Below are 22,610 nucleotides of genomic sequence, written 5' to 3'. Positions count from 1 at the left end.
ATTCCCTATATACACGGTCTATTTCTGGGCTCTGTATTTTGTGCCATCGGTCACTATGTTTATCCTTGCATCAATATTTTCTATCTTAACAATTATAGTCACATAAATAGTTCTAATATATGGTAGGTTAAGTCACCATTGTGTTTATTTTCCGTTAGAAGTTTCTTAGCTATCTTGACCTTTATCCTCTACACAGTTTTTTTTTTTTTTTTTCAATTTTATAAAAATATGTTGGGATTTTGGCTGGCATTACATCAAACCAATTTGGGAACAAGTTATATCTTTACAAAACTGTGTCATCAAAAGGAATGAAATCTAGCTATTTACAATGACATTTACAAAGAACTAGAGGATATTATGTGAAGTGAAATGTCAGTCAGAGAAAGGTAAACACCATATGATTTCATTCATATGTGAAACCTAAGGAAAAAACCAAATGACTATAGGGGAAGAGAAGGAAAAAATAAAATAAGATGAAAACAGAGAAACAAACCTTAAGAGACTCTTAACTCTAGGAAACAAACCGAGGGTTGCAGGAGGGGAGGTGGGTAGGGGGGTGGGTTAACTGAGAGATGGGCATTAAGGAGGGCACAAGAAGTAATGAGCACTGGGTTTTGTATGCAACTGATGAATCACTAAATTCTACCTCTGAAACTAATAATCCACTATATATTAATTAAATTGAATTAAAATAAAAACATTTTTAAAGACAAAACAGAAAACCAATTATGTCTTAATATTCATAAGGGCGACGCCTGGGTGGATCTGCGGTTGAGTGTCTGCCTTTGGCTCAGGACGTGATCCTGGAGTTTTGGGATCCAAGTCCTACATTAGGCTCCCTGCGGGGGGGGCGGGGGGGCGGGGGTAGGGGGTGGAGCTGCTTCTCCCTCTGCCTATGTCTCTGTCTCTCTCATGAATAAATAAATACATTTAAAAAATATTCATGATGAGGGACGATTTGTTCATTTAAGATCTTTCAATGCCTCCTAGTTGAACCACATCTGAAGACATGGCTTCTACGTGTGCTGAGGTTAATTAAGAAAAGAATATGATGGTACTTAATGGTTGCACTTAGAAGAAACTTATTTCTCTTTTCGTACCACTGATTAGACTTGCATTGCCAAGAAAACCATAAGACTTTACTGAGAATTCTTTGACTTCCTGAGAATTAGAACAACTCATGGCCACCATCTTTTAGCAGAAGGCAGGCTTTAAAGGCTGCATCACCTCACAAGGAGGTATGCTGTCTGACTTCAGATTTGGCCAGGAAGAACACTAGAAGAGGTGAAAACTTCTAAAGTGAAATCAGCATCCATAGAAAACAATGACGACAAAGATTTTTTTTCCCAGAAAATTTGTGCCTCATAAATTAAATGTCCTTAGTTTTACATTGGTGGCACCTGCCATAACTGAGCTATCTGGATTCAATTTGGATTGCCTTGAACCAGTGACTTCTGTGGGCCTTCTGTCTCTTTTTTGAATGGAAGTCATTGTCTTGTCTTTGTTTCATCATTTTTTGTCTAGTGTGTGTATCAGGGGAAGGAGCAGAGAACCTGTCTTTTTGGTTTATAGGTCACTATTAAGAGGCAATAATTGTGAAAACCGATTACCTGGAGATCCTGGATTTTTGAGCTGGAGATAGTGGCTAGAGAAGACTCTGGCTTGTCCTCTCAAGAGAGGAGGAATGCCCTGCATATAGGAGTAAAAGTGAAATAAAAATTTGGTTAGGCTGGCAAAAAGTGTCTAGGTATTCTTAAATTCTATTGCTTATTCCTGTGTTCATAGGAAGACTACACATTCTAGCCTCCTTTGCAGTTAGTTAGCCAGGGGCCATACAAATAGTTCTACCAATAGAATAGGGACAAAAATAAAATATGCCACTTTAAGGCTTTGCTCCTAAAAGCTCTGATGAGTCATCAGCTTTCCCCATTCCCCATATTGTGCAATTGAAAGCAAAGTACTTAAAGATTGCAGGGCCACGAAATGGGAAGAATCAAGATGCCTGAGTCATCACTTGGGATCACCATCCTGAGGCAACCAGGAGAGTCAGCTGACTAGGAATGGAGTGTGATATGAGCAAGAAACTAACTTTATTTTCTTGAACCAGTGAGTTTTCAGGGTTGTTTGTTTTAGCAACTAGTATTAATAATCATCCTAATCCATGTATTTTAAATGACCCATGAAGAAGATTCTAGGCATTCCAGGCAAGGACAGATAAATCCTTCTCCATTATCTGCTTCATTCCAGATTTCTGACATTCAATTTTTTTACATTCAATTTTTAGTAAGTGTGTTCCACTGAATGTGTTAGATCACCATAATTTGTAATTTCATGAAGGAGTTATCTGTTGGATGGGAGGATGCACATGGCTGGATGGTGGATTTTCCTGGGAAATAATGGAATTGTTTGGGGCAGCCTATGGCTTTTCTTGGTGGAAATTTTCCCCTTTGTCACATGTTATCTTTCCTTTTTTTGGTCTTTTTTGAGAGAGAAAGTGCACATGCAAGCAGAGGAGGAGGCACATGGGAGAGGGAGAGGGAGAATCCCAAGCAGCCTCTATGCTCTAATTCTCATATCCCTGATATCATGACCTGAGCTGAAATCAAGAGTCAGATACTTAACCCACTGAGCTGCCCAGGAATCCCATGTTTCCTTAACTAAATTTTCAGTATTTTCTGTAGCCTTCATAATTGCTGCAGCTAGTTTTTGGTCTCTGCTGCCTGGAAAGCAGAAGAAAAACCACCAATAACTCAAAGCTATCAATGAACCAATCATAATAATAAATGTAATAATCTAATAATACATGTGAAGAAGGATCTATAAACTTAACAACTGTGGCCAATAAATATGATCATGTGTGTAACACATCTAGCTCAGGCCTGATACATACCTATTTCCTTGTATCTCAGACATGTTTTCTTGCACATTTCAACACTTGAAAAATTTGGAGGCATTGTACCATCAATGTTAAGAGCACCTTGCTAATCAGCACACATTGGAATAAGTTGTAAGTTATGTGCTTGCTTAATCACTTTGAGAAAAACAACCAACACTATGGTGTTTTAGTGTGCCTTGAAATTTTATTGTCAATTTAAAAATTATTAAAGAAGTCAAGGTCACTTATAGAGGTTCTAAACAGTAGTTTGGGAATATGATCCAATGCATAATTGTCAGGGGTTAAAACTTTCATTAATATTTTATTGATATCTTCTATACTTTCCAAATGAGAAAAAGATATCCAGGAATGAGATTGTTCCAAAAGACATAATTTTTGCAGGTGCACAGAAAATAGGACATGTCATGGCCAAGCCAATGGATAACTGAGTAAAAATTAAGGTGTAAATCACATTCCTTAGTTTATTATATTTTGTTACATTATTTTTGGCATTTTGCTGAATCAAGGTAAATGGACTTATTTTTATATGCCTCCCCAAGATTTCCTTGACCCCATCTGTTTCTCAGGCCTTTGGCCATTTACTCACAGGAGAGCCCTGACCATCCACTGACATCACCACAACTCCTATATCTGCCAGATGGAACAAGGATTGTGCTCCTATATGATGCCTGCATCATGCCAGTGTGGTGAGAACTTCAGCACATGGCCTGACCAAAGCAAATTTATGAAGCATCTGAATACTTCACCTTCCCTGAAGAAGTGCCACATCTTGGAGAGTGAAGTTTGGTTTCTACAGTGACTGCTCAGAGGGGCTGTTTGATGCAACTTAGAAGAGGAGGGGAATTAATGCCCATGAGGCAAATTTTGACAAGTAAGGGCCCTTGAGACAGGAAGAAGCCAGTGGGTATGTTCTCTTTTATTCCCCTGAGACATTGTTCTGACTGGCCAAACAACTGATGATATTTTCTCTTGAAGCCATGGATAGCTTGGTAAGGCATCTCCCAGGGCCCATCTCTATCCTGGGATTATCATCCCAAATAAAGTGTTAGTATGCAAACTTTGCCTCAAATTCTGCTTTCTAAAACAATGGCTTTCAAACTTGTTAAAACTCAGATTGCTGGGTCCACCTCTGTAATTTCCGATTCAATAGATCTGGGACAGAGCCCAAGAATTAGTAGCTAGTAAATTCCCAAATAATAATTGCTCATAATAGTCCCTTATGATTCTTTTTTTATTTTGAGGCATCTGTTGCAATGTCTTCTTTCATTTCTGGTTTTATTGGAGTTTCTTTTTTTAGTTTGGCTAAGAGTTTGTTGATTTTGTTCATTTTTTTGAAAAAATCTCAGTTTTGCTGATTATTTGTGTTTGTAATTTTTTCCATTCTGATTTGAATTATTCCTTCTCTAATCTTTGTTTGTTTCCTTCTGCTAACTTTGGGCTTAGTCTTTTCCCCTAATTATTAGAGTTGTATTATTAAACAGTTTATTAAGATCTTTTTTCTTTTTTAATGTAGACATTTGTCACTAGAAACTTTTAGTACTGCTTAGCTGAATCCTATGATTTTGATATGTTGTACTTTGTTTTTTTTATATCAAGATACTTTTAAAATTCCCTTTTGATTTCCTCTTTGATCCAACATTTGGTTAAGAGTATGTTGTTTAGTTTCACCTTATTAGTGAATATCTTTCTTGCTGTTATTTATTTCCTATTTTATTCAATTATGTTTGGAAAAAGTACTTGGAATTATTCTGATCTTAAATTAAGACCTGTGTGACATAATATGCAATCTGCCTGGTGACTGTTCAGTGTATACTAAGAGATGTCTATCTTCGACTGTTGGGTAGAAAGATCTGTGTATGTCTGTCAGGTCCATTTGGTCTATAGTGTTCAACTCAGCTATTTCTTTTCTTGTTTTAAAGATTTTATTTATTTGAGAGAGTGAGAGAGAGCATGAGCAGGGGGAGGGGCAGACGGAGAAGGAGAGGCAGACTCCCCACTGGGCAGGGAACCTGAACCCTGGCATCATGACCTGAGCTGAAGGCAGATGCTTAACCGACTGAGCTACCCAGGTGCCCCTGAACTCTGCTATTTCTTTATTGATTTCCTGTCTGGCTATTCTATCCATTTTTGTAAGTGGGGTTTTGAAGCCCCCAGCTATTATTTTATTGCCATCAATGTCTTCCTTCAGATCTGTCAGTATTTGCTCTCTCTATATATTTAGGTGCTCTCATATTGGGTGCAAATATATTTATAATTGTTATATCCTCTTAATGTATCAACTGCTTTATCATTACATAAGGATTTCTTTGTCTGTTGTGACAGTTTTTGACTGAATACCTTTTCTGTTGGATATGAGTATAGCCACTCTTGTTCTCTCTTGCTTAAAAATTACAATTGTGCAGAATATCTTTGCTTTGCTTCTTTCCTTTCTCTCCCTCCCCCTCTGTCCTTTTGCAATTTGTACATTTTTATTTATTCATTTTTTAAAGATTTATTTATTTATTTATTTATTTATTCATTCATTCATTCATGAGAAACACACACAGAGAGAGGCAGAGACACAGGCAGAGGGAGAAGCAGGCCCATGCAGGGAACCTGACATGAGACTCAATCCCAGGTCTCCAGGATCATGCCCTGGGCTGAAGGTGGCAATAAACCACTGAGCCACTGGGGCTGCCCACAATTTGTACACTTTTAATTTAATTTCAAAAATTCCCTTTGTATGACAATAAGGGATCTGGAGAAAGCAAAGTAGTAGCAATGAGGAGAAAGGAAGAAAAGCACTTACAAACATGGGGTCAAGTGCTGACTGCCCACTGTGCTCCCTGGCTAAAAGAGAAGTAGGATCTATGGGAAAAGTTGCTCTTGACACAAATAAGGGTCCTGGGGCATGCCACCTGAATCCAGGTGCCTGGCCAATAAGATGCAAAAAAAATGGAGACTGTGACATCTTAACAGGTGCACCAACATGAGAAGGAGTCCTTTGGGTACCTCCCAAGGTGCCTGTAGGGTCTGAAGCATAGTAGTGTCTGTAACAATGTCCATGAGCATAGTTAGTTAAAAGCACCCGCTAGTAGGCTTACAGCAGGAGAAAGACTGAGACTCTTAGACTCTAGCACCCACTTGCCTGGCTCTCCTGGGAAGAAACTTACTTCCTTGATGGCTGCTCTTGCAGCATGAACCCCTCTCTCATTCCTTTGGCCTCACTTTTACCTAGGTGTGTTTTTAAATTTTTTTTGTGTGTGTGTCTTTAAATTTAATATGAGACTCTTGAATCTTGTTTCTATTTATTTTTTATCCAATTAGCAGCCACCTAACTGACTGAGCCACCCAAGTACCCCTCTTTTTCACTTTTAGAGGATATTTTGTTGGGTATAGTATTTTTGTAGCAATGTGGGCTCTGGGCAGTTCTACTGGCTAGAGTTAGCATAAGTGAAAACTGCAAGGATCTTCAGAGGCAAAAGCTTCAGGTGTTTTCAGTGGCAGTGAGGGCTACTTAATCCCTTAGTGCAAAGAGTTCTGGGGTCCTTCTCTACCTTTCCCTTATAAGGAGGTCATCACTGAGGAGATCCCTTTAGATGCTGAGGTTTGCTAAGCTAATGGGATGGAGTGATGCAGGTGTAATGCTTCCTACAATTTTCTATGCAGGTATCCTTGGTTTTTGTGCTCCACTGAGTTGTTATACCTTCTTCATTATACTCTGGTGGTTCCTCAGAGCTAATCGTATCAGTGGAAACCTATTAAACATTGTTGTTGGGGGATGAGTATTGGGATCTCCCAGTTTGCCATCTCACTGACATTGCTCCCTGAATTTTTTTTGTTTAAAGATTTTACTTATTTACTTATGAGAGACACATAAAGAGAGGCAGAGACATAGGCAGAGGGAGAAGCAGAGTCCCTGCAAAAGAGCCTGAGGTGGAACTCGATCCTAGGAACCCAGGATCATGACCTGAGCCAAAGACACACGCTCAACCACTGAGCCACCCAGGGGCCCCCTGGCTTTTGTTTTTTACCTTCCATCTTTTCTTCCCTTTTCTGCCATCCCCAATTTCTTCCTTATCTCTTTTTTTTCTTTATTTTGATGGATAGTACAGTGCTGGATACACATTAAGTACTACTGATTAATGTGATATACTCCTGACAGGAGTATAAATATATTATTGGGAGGCACCTGGGTGGCTCAGTGGTTGAGTGCCTGCTTTTGACTCAGTGTGATCTTGGAGTCCTGGGATCGAGTCCCCCATCAGGCTCCCTTGTGGGGAGCCTGCTTTTCCCTCTGCCTATATCTCTGCCTCTTTCTCTGTGTCTCTTGGGAATAAATAAAATCTTTTAAAAGAAGAAATATATTTTTAAGTTTCTTTTTTACTTAAAATTATTAGATTTTTTTCATTGTTTAGGTTACTGATTGACTCATTCCAGTTTGTCTTATGCAAAATACAAATTGGCTCTAATTTTACTGTCTCTTACTGGGAAGGAAGGCCCACCTTTGTGTGGGAACCGGCAAGATCCCACATTTAACACAGAGTGCCCAGATGAGATATATAATACATGTTATCTTTCTGCCTGGCTGACCTCAGACATATCCCATCCTTTTTAGTTCACTGCCTACACCCTGGCCTACTTCTGAAACTAATAAAGCAGGACATTGCCCTGTTGAAGAGATATCTATTCTGCCCCCTGTGTGTGCTCTTCATCCTCTTTGAATCTGTCAGTTATGAAGCCCTATTTAATGACCATTGTCATCCTTCTGATCCTGGTTCATAAGACTTCAGGTAACTCACACTATTTTCAAAGATTCTGGGGTACTGCATGTGGCTTTGCAATTTTGATTACTTGGTGTAAGGCAGCTTAGAGATGTTAACTTCAAGTTTTTATCATGCCAGGATCTTACTGGCTTTGTATTGCTGATTCATTTAAGGGTTTGGTGCTCCTGGGTAGAGGAGTGGTGAAGGGTATTGGACATAGAGCATAATAGGGTAGTGATATCACTAGGATGACAGCTTGAGACATGGTTTAGGTGTGAGGAACTGAGTCCAATTTGAGTATTTATAGGATCGATCAAGGAATTAATTTGGAGGCTGGAAGTGAATTGTGCAGAAAGGACCAGACCTTTGGGTTGGGACACTGGTAGAAAAATAAATAGTAATCCAGTGGAAGTGAGTGATTGTATTTGTTTTTTTTGTTTGTTTGCTTGTTTGTTTGTTTTTTAATAAATTAATTTTTATTGGTGTTCAATTTACCAACATACAGAATAACACCCAGTGCTCATCCCGTCAAGTGTCCCCCTCAGTGCCCATCACCCATTCACCCCGACCCCCTGCCTTCCTCCCCTTCCTCCACCCCCAGTTCGTTTCCCAGAGCTAGGAGTCTTTATGTTCTGTCTCCCTTTCTGATATTTCCCACACATTTCTTCTCCCTTCCCTTATATTCCCTTTCACTATTATTTATATTCCCCAAATGAATGAGAACATACACTGTTTGCCCTTCTTCGATTGACTTACTTCACTCAGCATAATACCCTCCAGTTCCATTCACATTGAAGCAAATGGTGGGTATTTGTCGTTTCTAATGGCTGAGTAATATTCCATTGTATACATAAACCACATCTTCTTTATCCATTCATCTTTTGATGGACACCGAGGCTCCTTCCACAGTTTGGCTATTGTGGACATTGCTGCTATAAACATCGGGGTGCAGGTGTCCCAGCGTTTCATTGCGTCTGAATCTTTGGGGTAAATCCCCAACAGTGCAATTGCTGGGTCATAGGGCAGGACTATTTTTAACTCTTTGAGGAACCTCCACACAGTTTTCCAGAGTGGCTGCACCAGTTCACATTCCCACCAACAGTGCAGGAGGGTTCCCTTTTCTCCGCATCCTCTCCAACATTTGTTGTTTCCTGCCTTGTTAATTTGCCCCATTCTCACTGGTGTGAGGTGGTATCTCATTGTGGTTTTGATTTGTATTTCCCTGATGGCAGGTGATGCAGAGCATTTTCTCATGTGCCTCTTGGCCATGTCTATGTCTTCCTCTGTGAGATTTCTGTTCATGTCTTTTGCCCATTTCATGATTGGATTGTTTGTTTCTTTGCTGTTGAGTTTAATAAGTTCTTTATAGATTTTGGAAACTAGCCCTTTATCTGATATGTCATTTGCAAATATCTTCTCCCATTCTGTAGGTTGTCTTTTAGTTTTGTTGACTGTATCCTTTGCTGTGCAAAAGCTTCTTATCTTGATGAAGTCCCAATAGTTCATTTTTGCTTTTGTTTCTTTTGCCTTCGTGGATGTATCTTGCAAGAAGTTACTGTGGCTAAGTTCAAAAAGGGTGTTGCCTGTGTTCTCCTCTAGGATTTTGATGGAATCTTGTCTCACATTTAGATATTTCATCCATTTTGAGTTTATCTTTGTGTATGGTACAAGAGAGTGGTCTAGTTTCATTCTTCTGCATGTGGTTGTCCAACTTTCCCAGCACCATTTATTGAAGAGACTGTCTTTCTTCCAATGGATAGTCTTTCCTCCTTTATCAAATATTAGTTGACCATAAAGTTCAGGGTCCACTTCTGGGTTCTCTATTCTGTTCCATTGATCTATGTGTCTGTTTTTGTGCCAGTACCACACTGTCTTGATGACCACAGCTTTGTAGTACGACCTGAAATCTGGCATTGTGATGCCCCCAGCTATGGTTTTCTTTTTTAAAATTCCCCTGGCTATTCGGGGTCTTTTCTGATTCCACACAAATCTTAAAATAATTTGTTCTAACTCTCTGAAGAAAGTCCATGGTATTTTGATAGGGATTGCATTAAACGTGTATATTGCCCTGGGTAACATTGACATTTTCACAATATTAAATCTGCCAATCCATGTCATGGAATATTTTTCCATCTCTTTGTGTCTTCCTCAATTTCTTTCAGAAGTGTTCTATAGTTTTGAGGGTATAGATCCTTTACCTCTTTGGTTAGGTTTATTCCTAGGTATCTTATGCTTTTGGGTGCAATTGTAAATGGGATTGACTCCTTAATTTCTCTTTCTTCAGTCTCATTGTTAGTGTATAGAAATGCCACTGATTTCTGGGCATTGGTTTTGTATCCTGCCATGCTACCGAATTGCTGTATGAGTTTTAGCAATCTTGGGGTGGAGGCTTTTGGGTTTTCTATGTAGAGTATCATGTCATCGGCGAAGAGGGAGAGTTTGACTTCTTTGCCAATTTGAATGCCTTTAATGTCTTTTTGTTGTCTGATTGCTGAGGCTAGACTTCCAATACTATGTTGAATAGTAGTGGTGAGAGTGGACATCCCTGTCTTGTTCCTGATCTTAGGGGAAAGGCTCCCAGTGCTTCCCCATTGAGAATGATATTTGCTGTGGGCTTTTCGTAGATGGCTTTTAAGATGTCGAGGAAAATTCCCTCTATCCCTACACTCTGAAGAGTTTTGATCAGGAATGGATGCTGTATTTTGTCAAATGCTTTCTCTGCATCTAATGAGAGGATCCTATGGTTCTTGGTTTTTCTCTTGCTGATATGATGAATCACACTGATTGTTTTATGAGTGTTGAACCAGCCTAGTGTCCCGGGGATAAATCCTACTTGGTCATGGTGAATAATTTTCTTAATGTACTGTTGGATCCTATTGGCTAGTATCTTGTTGAGAATTTTTGCATCCATATTCATCAGGGATATTGGCCTGTAATTCTCCTTTTTGGTGGGGTCTTTGTCTGGTTTTGGAATTAAGATGATGCTGGCCTCATAGAACGAATTTGGAAGTACTCCATCTCTTTCTATCTTTCCAAACAGCTTTAGTAGAATAGGTATGATTTCTTCTTTAAACGTTTAATAGAATTCCCCTGGGAAGCCATCTGGCCCTGGACTCTAGTGTCTTGGGAGGTTTTTGATGACTGCTTCAATTTCCTCCCTGGTTATTGGCCTGTTCAGGTTTTCTATTTCTTCCTGTTCAGTTTTGGTAGTTTGTGGCTTTCCAGGAATGCGTCCATTTCTTCTAGATTGCCTAATTTATTGGTGTATAGCTGTTCATAATGTTTTTAAAATCGTTTGTATTTCCTTGGTGTTGGTAGTGATCTCTCCTTTCTCATTCATGATTTAATTAATTTGAGTCTCCTCTCTCTTCTTTTTAATAAGATTGGCTAATGGTTTAGCTATCTTATTAATTCTTTCAAAGAACCAACTCCTGGTTCTGTGGTCTGTTCCACAGTTCTTCTGGTCTCGATTTCGTTGAGTTCTGCTCGAATTTTAATTAACTCTCTTCTTCTGCTGGGCGTGGGGTCCATCTGCTGTTTTATCTCTAGCTCCTTTATGTGTAAGGTTAGCTTTTGTATTTGAGTTCTTTCCAGTTTTTGAATGGATGCTTGTATTGCGATGTATTTCCCCCTTAGGACTGCTTTTGCTGCATCCCAAAGATTTTGAACGGTTGTATCTTCATTCTCATTAGTTTCCATGAATCTTTTTAATTCTTCCTTAATTTGCTGGTTGACCCTTTCATCTTTTAGCAGGATGGTCCTTAACCTCCACGTGTTTGAGGTCCTTCCAAATTTCTTGTTGCGATTTAGTTCTAATTTCAAGGCATTATGGTCTGAGAATATGCAGGGGACGATCCCAGTCTTTTGGTATCGGTTCAGACCCGATTTGTGACCCAATATGTGGTCTATTCTGGAGAAAGTTCCATGTGCACTTGAGAAGAATGTGTATTCAGTTGAGTTTGGATGTAAAGTTCTGTAGATAGCTGTGAAATCCATCTGGTCCAGTGTATCATTTAAAGCTCTCGTTTCTTTGGAGATGTTGTGCTTAGAAGACCTATCGAGGGTAGAAAGAGCTAGATTGAAGTCACCAAGTATAAGTGTATTATTATCTAAGTATTTCTTCACTTTGGTTAATAATTGATTTATATATTTGGCAGCTCCCACATTCGGGGCATATATATTGAGGATTGTTAAGTCCTCTTGTTGAATAGATCCTTTAAGTATGAGATAGTGTCCCTCTTCATCTCTCACTACAGTCTTCGGGGTAAATTTTAGTTTATCTGATATAAGGATGGCTACCCCTGCTTTCTTTTGAGGACCATTCGAATGGTAAATGGTTCTCCAACCTTTTATTTTCAGGCTGTAGGTGTCCTTCTGTCTAAAATGAGTCTCTTGTAGACAGCAAATAGATGGGTCCTGCTTTTTTATCCAGTCTGAAACCCTGCGCCTTTTGATGGGGTCATTAAGCCTGTTCACGTTCAGAGTTACTATTGAAAGATATGAGTTTAGTGTCATCATGATATCTATTCAGGCCTTGTTTTTGTGGAATATTCCACTGAACTTCTTCTTAAAGGGGAATTTTAAGAGTCCCCCTTAAAATTTCTTGCAGAGCTGGTTTGGAGGCCACATATTTTTTCAGTTCCTGCCTGTCTTGGAAGCTCTTTATCTCTCCTTCCATTTTGAATGAGAGCCTTGCTGGATAAAGTATTCTTGGTTGCATGTTCTTCTCATTTAGGACCCTGAATATATCCTGCCATCCCTTTCTGGCCTGCCAGGTCTCTGTGGAGAGGTATGCTGTTACCCTAATATTCCTCCCCATAAAAGTCAGTGATTTCTTGTCTCTTGCTGCTTTAAGGATCTTCTCTTTATCTTTGGAATTTGCAAGCTTCACTATTAAATGTTGAGGTGTTGAACGGTTTTTATTTATTTTAGGGGGGGGGGGTCTCTCTATTTCCTGGATCTGAATGCCTGTTTACCTTCCCAGATTAGGAAAGTTTTCAGCTATGATTTGTTCAAATACATATTCTGGCCCTCTGTCCCTTTCGGCGCCCTCGGGAACCCCAATTAAATGTAGGTTTTTCTTCCTCAGGCTGTCATTTATTTCCCTTAATCTGTCTTCATGGTCTTTTAATTGTCTGTCTCTTTTTTCCTCAGTTTCCCTCTTTGCCATCAACTTGTCTTCTGTCACTCACTCGTTCTTCCACCTCGTTAACCCTCATCATTAGGACTTCTAGTTTGGATTGCATCTCATTCAATTGATTTTTAATTTCTGCCTGATTGGATCTAAATTCTGCAGTCATGAAGTCTCTTGAGTCCTTTATGCTTTTTTCTAGAGCCACCAGTAGCTGTATAATAGTGCTTCTGAATTGGCTTTCTGACATTGAATTGTAGTCCATATTTTGTAACTCTGTGGGAGAGAGGACTGTTTCTGATTCTTTCTTTTGAGGTGAGGTTTTCCTTTTAGTCATTTTGCTCAGTGCAGAGTGGCCAAAAACAAGTTGTATTGGGAAAAGGAGAAAAAGAGAGAGAAAGAAGGAAAGAAAAGAGAAAAAGAAAAAAGAAAAAAGGAAGAAAAAAAGGAAAAAAAGAAGAAAAAGAGAAAGAAAAAGAAAGAAAGGGGAATAAAAGGATGGGGGAAGCAATCAGAAATCAAAAAGAAAAAAAAAAAAAAACACGGGGGAGTATCTTCTGATTCTGTATACTTTAAGTCCCTTGACTTCCCCTGGAACTTGTCCGTCTAGCAGGTCTTCTGGGGGAGGGGCCTGCTGTGCTGATTTTCAGGTTTTAGCACTTGGGGGAGCTGCTCTGCCCCCTGCCTGGTGCAGGGCTCAGTGGGGGTTGCTTACCCTGTGAGGTCCCAGGAGGAACAACCCCAGTGGCTGCCGCAGCTCTGGAAACCTGGATTCAGCCCCCGCAGTAACTCCGGAGCTCTCTGTCTGCAGGGCCTGGAGGCTCCGGGGCGGAGCCACTGATCTGCTCAGCTCGGGGCAGGAGCGTCCTTGCGGTCCTGGGCCCTCCCGGCCTCTGCCTGTCCCGGGGAGGCCGGATCCTGGGCTGTGTCCCGGCGCCCTGTGCTGGGGCCTGCGCTGTTGGATTCGCGCTCCGCCCGGCAGCCCCCTCCGCGGAGCCGCCGCCCGAGCCCCTCCGAGCTGCTCCCGGAGCCGCGCAGCCCCCTCCGTCGGAGCCTCTTCCTCTGCCGGAGCTGCCGCCTCCGAGCTGCTGCCGCCTCCGAGCTGCTGCCGCCTCCGAGCTGCTGCCCCTCCGCGCTGCTCCCGCCCCGCAGCCCCCTCCGCAGAGCCGCCGCCCGAGCCCCTCCGCCCTCCGCGGAGCTCCCGGGTCAATGTGTGCGCGCTGCAGCCCTCAGGGAGCTCGGCGCACTCTCCCCGCGCGCAGGTGTCCGTTAGTGTCCCCGGGAGCCCGAGGGCATCCCCGCCCTCCTGGGGTCCTGCTCTAACTCCCCGCGAGCCCCTTTCCGCCCGGGAAGGTCGGTGCAGCTCCTGCTTCTCCGGGACGGGGCTCTCCTGTCCTGGGGACACTCGCCCCGGCCTCAGCCCGGCTCCTCGGGGGCCCCTCCCCCTTGGAGGCCTTTTGTTTCTTTATTTCTCTGCCCCCCTTCCCCCCCCCCCCCCATCTTCCTACCTTGATAGAAGCGCGAACTCTTCTCACTGTAGCGTGTCAGCTGTTCTCTCTTTAAATCTCAGGCCGAATTCGTAGATTTTCAGGATGAGTTGAAGGTTATCTGGGTAATTTGGTGGGGACAGGTGGTTTGGGGACCCTCCTCTTCCGCCATCTTGCCCCTCCTCGAGTGATTGTATTTTGTGAAATTAGTTTGGGCTGATGGTTTATGATAGGCTGAGTTGGAAATATTTGTAGTTGAATGAATCTTGCAGTTGAGTGAAACTGAGAATTAAAGTAGATGGTGCTTCCATGTGGGCTGGTTATTGCGTTGAAGCTAGATATTGGTGTTGGGTGTTTGTTTGTCTTAGGATTGGGGATTGAGTGGACATAGGATGGAGATAGACCTGGGGTTTGGAGTTAGGTTTTGTCAGGTGTTTGTTTTAAGGAGACTGAATGTGTGGTTGGAATGGATAGAGTTTGTATTAGGCTAGCGTAGAACCTCATTTGATTCAAATAAGACATCTGAGTTGATCACAGCAGAGCTGTTATTAAAATGGCAATTAATTGGCTCTGTATTAAATGTATTTAATGTACTTTTCCCATTTTTCAAAGACTTTGTTGAATATGACTCTCATTGACCATAAATAGCCGTAAATGTAAGAGAAGATAGTGCAGGTAAATGAAATCAGGAGGCTCACATATTTCTAGATACCTTCAAATCTTGGCATTTAAAGTAAACACACACACTAGAATGCAACAAAAGACAACAAAAACACCAGAGAATCTTTAACTATCCCTATAGACAATCAAGGTTGTTGCTTCTTTCTTGGGTTTGAGCTCAGTTACCATGATTAGCTTTTTTTCTTCTTTTCCCCCCTCTACCTTTCCAGATCTATCATTCTCTCCTCATTACCACCCCTTTCTTCTACTTTCCATCTTCTTATCTCCCTCTTCCTTGATGTATTTTACTCTTGTCCGTGAGGTATAATTGTTCCCATGCTCGGTAAAACACTGGAGTAGTTATGGTCACTGCAAGTGGGTTTACAAATAAAATGAAGGTAAAAATTCATGCGTCAAGAATTATAAGTAGTTCTGCTTCCTTAATGACCTTAATGATTATTTAACATGACATCTGAAGAATTCATTGCCATGAACTATCTTTAATTTAAATATAATTAATGTACAGTGTTATATTAGTTTCAGGGGTACAGTATGATTTAACAATTCTGTACATTTCTCAGTGCTCATCGAGATAAGTGTACTCTTAATCCCCTTTATCTCTTCTACCCATACACACCTCTCCTTTTGCAACCACTGTTCATTTTCTGTATTTAAGAGTCTGAGTTTTTTTTGAGAGTTTCTTTTTTCTTCATTTATTTGTTTTGTTCCTTAAATCCCAAGTATGAATTTTCAATATGGTATTTGTCTTTCTCTGATCAACATTTTACTTAGCATTATACCCTCTAGGTCCAGCCATGTTGTTGCAAATGGCAAGATCTCATTCTTTTAATGGCTGAGTAATATTTCATTGTATATATATGCACACCACATCTTCTTTATCCATTCATCTATTGATGGACACTTGGGTTGCTTCCTTATCTTGGCTGTTGTAAATAATGCTGCATATACTTTTTGAATTAGTGTTTTCATTTCCTTTGGGTAAATACCCAGTAGTGAAATTACTAGATCATATGGTATTTCTATTTTTAACTTTTTAAGGAAACTCCATACTGTTTTTCATAGCGGCTGCACCAATTTGCACCCTACCAACAGTACATGAGGGTTGCCAGGAACTATTTTGAACAATCTCTTCCCATGAGAAAATCAAAGCTATACAGATACAGATATAGATATATAGATGTATCTCACACATATGTGTATGCATGCTATGCATGGAGCTCTTAGAAAGGGTACATTGTGGGGATCCCTGGGTGGTTCAGCAGTTTAGCACCTGTCTATGGCCCAGGGAGCGATCCTGGAGTCCCGGGATCGAGTCCCATGTTGGGCTCCCGGCGTGGAGCCTGATTCTCCCTCCTCCTGTGTCTCTGCCTCTCTCTCTCTCTCTCTCTCTCTCTCTCTGTCTATCATGAATAAATAAATAAATAAATAAATAAATAAATAAATAAATAAATCTTTCTTTTTTTTAAAGAAAGGGTACATTGCAGGTTTTTGGTTGTTGATGTAGTTGTTACTTGATTTATGATTTGTTAAATTCATTTTAAACATGATTGTATAGTGAGGGTAAATGGCCTGCCAATATCTAAATGTGAGTGTTATAAGGTCAGGATTAGGAAGAGTTGAGAAATTCAAATCAAGTAGAGGTTTATTATAATTGGGGGACCACTCTTGCAAAGCATTCTTCCTCTGGCCCCTGACTTTGCTGAATGAATCTCTGGAGGTGATTTAGAATGAGAATATAAAATATCTCCCCAAGTATTTGAGAGTATTCATGCCCCTATAACTTCCTTTTCTATATACACTTGACATCTGATGCAACCATCTCTAATCCAATTTCTGAGACAGAGTAGTTTTAAAGAGTTTAGGTATTAAATTATTGTTAGAGACCATGCTGGGATTTGAAAGGTGGTCTCTTTCTCCTGATCAGAAAAGGGAAAGCATGGGGTGCCTGGGTGGCTCAGTAGGTTGAGCATCTGACTCTTGGTTTCAGCTTAGGTCCTAATCTCCCATTCATGGTGTTGGGCTCTGTGCTCAGTGCAGAGTTTGCTTCAGATTCTCTCTCCCTCTACTTCCTCTCACTCTCTCTCAAATAAATAAATAAAATCCTTAAAAAAATAGAAAGAAGAGGGAAGATATTAAAAGGTGATATTAATTTTATTGGTGTATCAGAAATGCACAATGATTCAGGGTAATATGAAGTCAGAAGAGCTGGTCTGGAGTAGAGAGAAGCAAAGGCCTTTGACACAACTTTTTGGGTACCACTGTAGGTAGAATTTTCCTGGGCTGCCTTGGGTCACTCTACATGTGGTGAATGAGGAAAATGCATCCTTGCTAATACTCATTTATGGCATGTATGTTCCCACCCGTCCCTCTGGTGACTACAGATGAGGGGGAATAGGATGTTGCAGCTTCCATATAAGACACTTGGGAGGAAAATACTGCAGGTGAGTTTTTAGCCAGAAAAATGTGTCACTCTCAGGAAGCCCCTTGTAGGTCTCCTTCCTGTAAGTAAGATAGTGGCAGGAGAGAGAGCTTGTCACATGAGAGTGAGGATTATGGTGGAGAAGACACGGTGGGTACCATGGTGCTAGAGTTTGAATGAAGGGTGTGATTTTTTACCTCCTACCCCTATTTGATCAGCAGGTTGGCTAATGTAGCAACCGAGTGCCTTCTCTAGATTTCTGTGGCAGTTTATATATACACCAGCACCCAAATGCTATTCATTTCTCATCTTCCTTTCCTTTTCTGTATCCCATCCATTCTTTTTTTAATTTTATTTTTTCCATTCTTTTTTAAAGGAATTCCCTATTCATTCTTTTTCTTCCCCAGCTTTATTGAGATATGACATATGTAAGTTTCAGTGTACAATGTAATTTGATACATGTATATATTGCAAATTGACTATCACAATATTTTAAAGATTTTATTTATTTATTCATGAGAGACACAGAGAGAAAGAGAGGCAGAGACACAAGCAGAGGGAGAAGCAGGCTCCATGCAGGGAGCCCGATGTGGGACTCCATCCTGGGACTCCAGGATCACTCACTGAGCCGAAGGCAGGCGCTTAACTGCTGAGCCACCCAGGCGTCCCCACAATAAGGCTTTTTAACACTTCTATCTCCTCACATAATTACCTCTTTTGTGTGATGATAATATTTAAGATTTGTTCTATTAATAATTTTAAATTATATAACACATTATTGTTAATTATAGTCATTGTGCTATACATTAGATCCCCAGAACATTTTTCATTTGCAAAAGCTAGAAGTTTGTGCACTTTTTAAAAAGATTTATTTATTTGAGAGAGAGAGAGAGAGAGAGAGAGAGAGCAAGAGCACAGGGGGAGGGGCAGAGGGAAAGAGAATTCTGAAGCAGATTCCCTGCTCAGTGCAGAGCCTGACATGGGGCTCAATCCCAGAGCCCTGAGATCATGACCTGAGCCAAAATCAAGGGTCGGCTGCTTAACTGAGCCAACCAGGTGCCCCAGAAGTTTGTGCACTTTGATCAACATCTGCCCATTTTTTCCACCCCCAGCTTCTGACAAGCACCACTCTGTATTTGAGTTCAGCTTTTTAAGATTCCAATTATGAATGAGAACATATACTATTTGTCTTTCTTTGTCTGGATATCTCCCTTAGCATAATGTCCTTAATGTCCATCCATATGGTCACAAAAGAACATTTCTTTCTTTTTATGGCTAAATAATATTCCATTGTGTGTGTTTGTGTGTCTGTGTGTACATATACTTATCCCATTTTCTTTATCCATTCTTTTACTGATAGAACATAGGTTTTTATGTCTTGGCTATTCTGAATATTACTGCAATAAATATGTGGGTGCAGATATGTTTTCAAGACAACAATTCATTTCCTTGGATATATACTTGGAAATGGGATTGCTAGATAATGTGGTAGAGTCCCATTTTAAATTTTTTGAGGAAACTATTCCATTTTCTATGGCTATACTAGTTAACATTCCTACCAACAGTGCACAAGTGTTCCCTTTTCTTCATAGTCTTGGCAACAGTTTCTATCTCTTGTCTTTTGAGAATACTATTTTATCAGGAATGAGGTGATATCTCAGTATGGTTTTGATTTAAATTTCCCTAGTTGATTAGTGACGTTGAACATCTTTTCATGTACTTGTTGATCACTTGTATGCATTATTTGGAAAAATGTCTATTCAGATCCCCTGCCCCTTTTCTAATTGGATTGTTTGTTGTTTTGTTAGTGACTTGTGTGAGTTCTTTATATGTTTGGATATGAACGTATGATCAGGTAAATGGTTTGCAAATATTTTCTCATACTTCATAGGCTGCCTTTTTATCTTGCTGATTGTTTCTTTATAAGTGCAAGAGATATTTTGTTTGATGTAGTCCCTTCTGTTTACTTTGCTTTTTGTTGCTTACACTGTTGTCACAGTAAAAAAAAAAAAAAAAAAAAAAGGTTACCAAGACTAATGTCAAGGCACTTTCCCCCTATGTTTTCTTCGAGATCTTTACTATTTCAGGTCTTATATTTAAGTCTTTAGTTCACTTCAGGTTAACTTGTATGAAGAGTATAACACAGGCCAGTTACATTCTTCCCCATGTATTTATCCAGTTTTGCCTGCACCAATTTATTGAAGAGGCTCTTCTTTCTCCATTTAGTCTTCTTGGCTTCTTTGTCAAATATTAGTTGACCCCATATGCATGGATTTATCTCCGGGATCTAGACTATTCCATTGATCTATGTATCTATTTTTGTAACAGTACTATACTGAGAGGAGGGGCAGGATGGCGGAAGAGTAGGGTCTCCAAATCACCTGTCTCCACCAAATTACCTAGAAAACCTTCAAATTATCCTGAAAATCTATGAATTCGGCCTGAGATTTAAAGAGAGGCCAGCTGGAATGCTACAGTGAGAAGAGTTCGCGCTTCTATCAAGGTAGGAAGACGGGAAAAAAGAAATAAAGAAACAAAGGCCTCCAAGGGGGAGGGGCCCCGCGAGGAGCCGGGCTGAGGCCGGGGCGAGTGTCCCCAGGACAGGAGAGCCCCGTCCCGGAGGAGCAGGAGCTGCACCAACCTTCCCGGGCGGAAAGGGGCTCCCAGGGAGTTGGAGCAGGACCCAGAAGGGAGGGGATGCCCTCGGGTTCCCTGGGACAGTAACAGAGCAACTGCGCCCCGGGAGAGTGCGCCGAGCTCCCTAAGGGCTGCAGCGCGCACGGAGGGGCTCGGGCGGCGGCTCCGCGGAGGGGGCTGCGGGGCCTCGGGAGCAGCTCGAAGGGGCTCCGGCAGAGGAAGAAGCTCGGTGCGGAGGGGGCTGCGCGGTTCCAGGAGCAGCTCGGGGTGCTCGGGGGCGGCTCCGCGGAGGGGGCTGCGGGGCGGGAGCGCGAATCCAACAGCGCAGGCTCCCGAGCACAGGGCGCCAGGACACAGCCCAGGATCCGGACTCCCCCGGGACAGGCAGAGGCCTGGAGGGCCCAGGACAGCAAGGACGCCCCTGCCCCAGCTGAGCAGATCAGCGGCCCCGCCCCGGAGCCTCCAGGCCCTGCAGACGGAGAGCTCCGGAGTTCCTGCCGGAGCTGAATCCAGGTTTCCAGAGCTGGCCCCGCCACTGGGGCTGTTCCTACTGCGGCCTCACGGGGTAAACAACCCCCACTGAGCCCTGCACCAGGCAGGGGCACAGCAGCTCCCCCAAGTGCTAAAACCTGAGAATCAGCACAACAGGCCCCTCCCCCAGAAGACCAGCTAGACTGACTGACAACTTCCAGGGGAAGCCAAGGGATTAAAGTACACAGAATCAGAAGATACTCCCCCGTGGTTCTTTTTTTTTTCTTTTTTCTTTTTCTTTTTGATTTGTTTCCTTCCCCCACCCCCCTTTTTTCTCCTTTCTTTCTTTTTCTTTCTCTTTTTCTTTTTTTTTTCGTTTTTTTCTTCCTTTTTTTCTCTTTCTCTTTTCTTTCCTTCTTTCTCTCCTCTCTTTTTCTCCTTTTCCCAATACAACTTGCTTTTGGCCACTCTGCACTGAGCAAAATGACTAGAAGGAAAACCTCACCTCAAAAGAAAGAATCAGAAACAGTCCTCTCTCCCACAGAGTTACAAAATATGGACTACAATTCAATGTCAGAAAGCCAATTCAGAAGCACTATTATACAGCTACTGGTGGCTCTAGAAAAAAGCATAAAGGACTCAAGAGACTTCATGACTGCAGAATTTAGATCCAATCAGGCAGAAATTAAAAATCAATTGAATGAGATGCAATCCAAACTAGAAGTCCTAATGATGAGGGTTAACGAGGTGGAAGAACGAGTGAGTGACATAGAAGACAAGTTGATGGCAAAGAGGGAAACTGAGGAAAAAAGAGACAGACAATTAAAAGACCATGAAGACAGATTAAGGGAAATAAATGACAGCCTGAGGAAGAAAAACCTACATTTAATTGGGGTTCCCGAGGGCGCCGAAAGGGACAGAGGGCCAGAATATGTATTTGAACAAATCATAGCTGAAAACTTTCCTAATCTGGGAAGGGAAACAGGCATTCAGATCCAGGAAATAGAGAGATCCCCCCCAAAAAAATCAATAAAAACCGTTCAACACCTCAACATTTAATAGTGAAGCTTGCAAATTCCAAAGATAAAGAGAAGATCCTTAAAGCAGCAAGAGACAAGAAATCACTGACTTTTATGGGGAGGAATATTAGGGTAACAGCATACCTCTCCACAGAGACCTGGCAGGCCAGAAAGGGCTGGCAGGATATATTCAGGGTCCTAAATGAGAAGAACATGCAACCAAGAATACTTTATCCAGCAAGACTCTCATTCAGAATGGAAGGAGAGATAAAGAGCTTCCAAGACAGGCAGCAACTAAAAGAATATGTGACCTCCAAACCAGCTCTGCAAGAAATTTTAAGGGGGACTCTTAAAATTCCCCTTTAAGAAGAAGTTCAGTGGAACATTCCACAAAAACAAGGACTGAATAGTTATCATGATGACACTAAACTCATATCTCTCAATAGTAACTCTGAATGTGAACGGGCTTAATGACCCCATCAAAAGGCACAGGGTTTCAGACTGGATAAAAAAGCAGGACCCATCTATTTGCTGTCTACAAGAGACTCATTTTAGACAGAAGGACACCTACAGCCTGAAAATAAAAGGTTGGAGAACCATTTACCATTCGAATGGTCCTCAAAAGAAAGCAGGGGTAGCCATCCTTATATCAGATAAACTAAAATTTACCCCGAAGACTGTAGTGAGAGATGAAGAGGGACACTATCTCATACTTAAAGGATCTATTCAACAAGAGGACTTAACAATCCTCAATATATATGCCCCGAATGTGGGAGCTGCCAAATACATAAATCAATTATTAACCAAAGTGAAGAAATACTTAGATAATAATACACTTATACTTGGTGACTTCAATCTAGCTCTTTCTACCCTCGATAGGTCTTCTAAGCACAACATCTCCAAAGAAACGAGAGCTTTAAATGATACACTGGACCAGATGGATTTCACAGATATCTACAGAACTTTACATCCAAACTCAACTGAATACACATTCTTCTCAAGTGCACATGGAACTTTCTCCAGAATAGACCACATATTGGGTCACAAATCGGGTCTGAATCGATACCAAAAGATTGGGATCGTCCCCTGCATATTCTCACACCATAATGCCTTGAAATTAGAAC

General features: G+C 41.3%; 1 pseudogene; it reads right to left on the bottom strand.

Annotated features, from left to right (window-relative positions):
• LOC100687382 overlaps nucleotides 1–13,542 on the bottom strand; it is a 40,826-nt pseudogene extending 27,284 nt beyond the window's left edge.
• Between the last annotated feature and the right edge of the window lie 9,068 nt (nucleotides 13,543–22,610).

Source organism: Canis lupus, chromosome 24, assembly GCF_011100685.1.
Source record: "Canis lupus familiaris isolate Mischka breed German Shepherd chromosome 24, alternate assembly UU_Cfam_GSD_1.0, whole genome shotgun sequence".
Classification (NCBI taxonomy): Eukaryota; Metazoa; Chordata; class Mammalia; order Carnivora; family Canidae; genus Canis; species Canis lupus.
Note: the sequence above shows the minus strand (reverse complement) of the source record. Positions and strands in the feature narration are given on the sequence as shown.